General features: G+C 40.4%; 1 non-coding gene across 1 annotated transcript; it reads right to left on the minus strand.

The window, feature by feature from the left end:
* Positions 1–1,439: 1,439 nt before the first annotated feature.
* On the minus strand, positions 1,440–1,546 carry LOC145714816 (U6 spliceosomal RNA). The gene has a single exon (XR_014137007.1). It is a non-coding gene; the product is annotated as a U6 spliceosomal RNA (small nuclear RNA).
* Between the last annotated feature and the right edge of the window lie 416 nt (positions 1,547–1,962).

Raw genomic sequence — 1,962 nt, forward strand, 5'->3', positions numbered from 1 at the left:
GAATATACACAGAACTTCCTCTTTCCTTGGTGGGATTGTTACCTATGCCATGATCAGTGTTCATTTAAAATACTATGGTATGGGCCAAATTATGAAAGCAAATTATGAAAGCTTTGGGAAGACCATAGCCCTGAAGATATCTGGGTTCTGAAATTAGTGGAAAATAGTTAAAGAAACCGGCATTAGAAGTGGCTATATAAATGATGGGTTTTATTGGCCACTGAGCTCAGTGGTAGGCAGATCTGCTTTGCATCTGTGCAAGAGCTGACTTCACAGACTAGAAAGAGCCATTCAGAAAGTGAAGGCAGTCTGCTCTGTGTGGGTGGTGAAGGAAGATGAGGCAAAGTAGAGACACTGAGGGTCAAGATAAACCTTGCCGCGGTGAACACAGAGCTACTAGAAAGAGAATTCTCGGATACTGGTCTGCTTCTGAAACACTTGGGGTAAATATGTCAACATGCAGATTCCCAGACCCCATCACAGACCTTTTTGAAGGTCTAGGATTGGGCTTAGGAATCTACATTTTATCAAGCACGCTAGGGGACTGGGCCACATGCTGAGAAAACTCACACTAGAGAGACTGACCCAAACAGTAGTCTAGAACAAAAGTTGAAGAGGCCTTTGTAATGGACAGCCTGGCTTTAACAATGAACAGAAACTCAGCTTCAAACAAATAGAAAAGGACAAAGAATGGTGCAGGGACAAGGATAGGGCTCCTGAAGCCAAGAACCATAGAACCTTCCCAATCCAGGGGCAAAGGAAATGACTACGAGGTCAGTGAAGGTCATGAAGCTTGGGTGCTTAGGTCTTTGAGGTTCTCCTCTTCTTTTTTTTTTTTTTTTATTTTTATTTTTTATTTTTTAATATATGAAATTTACTGTCAAATTGGTTTCCATACAACACCCAGTGCTCATCCCAAAAGGTGCCCTCCTCAATACCCATCACCCACCCTGCCCTCCCTCCCACCCCCCATCAACCCTCAGTTTGTTCTCAGTTTTTAACAGTCTCTAATGCTTTGGCTCTCTCCCACTCTAACCTCTTTTTTTTTTTTTTTTTTTTTCCTTCCCCTCCCCCATGGGTTTCTGTTATGTTTCTCAGGATCCACATAAGAGTGAAACCATATGGTATCTGTCTTTCTCTGTATGGCTTATTTCACTTAGCATCACACTCTCCAGTTCCATCCATGTTGCTACAAAAGGCCATATTTCATTTTTTCTCATTGCCACGTAGTATTCCATTGTGTATATAAACCACAATTTCTTTATCCATTCATCAGTTGATGGACATTTAGGCTCTTTCCATAATTTGGCTATTGTTGAGAGTGCCGCTATAAACATTGGGGTACAGGTGCCCCTATGCATCAGTACTCCTGTGTCCCTTGGATAAATTCCTAGCAGTGCTATTGCTGGGTCATAGGGTAGGTCTATTTTTAATTTTTTAAAAATATGGAACGCTTCACGAATTTGCGTGTCATCCTTGCGCAGGGGCCATGCTAATCTTCTCTGTATCGTTCCAATTTTAGTATATGTGCTGCCGAAGCGAGCACGAGGTTCTCCTCTTCTAAATCTAATCAGAAGTTTCTCCTTCCAAAAGCTATTAATCTGTTCGTTAATATAAAAAGTACCTGATACATTGTTTTGTGGTAATCTACTCAGAGAGATAGAACATGTAAGTAAAAGTATAGAATTTTTACAAAATGATAGACAATGAGTTCTGGTAATGGGACAAACTAAAATCTAAGGTCCCAAGGAGGTAGTCATTAAACTATCAGATAGGTATCAGAGTGGGAAAGATTTCTTAGAAAACATCAATCTTAAGCTGGATCTTGACAGAAGCAATGGTAACCAGAATCTTCTACAACATGGATGGACTCTTGTATTACCTCTATAATATAAAAGATGGAATAGCATATAACTGACAAAGAGAAGAAAGGAAAGACAGGAGCAAAAGCAAAGGACAGGG

The sequence above is a fragment of the Panthera onca genome, chromosome X (genome assembly GCF_046562875.1).
Source record: "Panthera onca isolate mPanOnc1 chromosome X, mPanOnc1 haplotype 2, whole genome shotgun sequence".
Taxonomy (NCBI): domain Eukaryota; kingdom Metazoa; phylum Chordata; class Mammalia; order Carnivora; family Felidae; genus Panthera; species Panthera onca.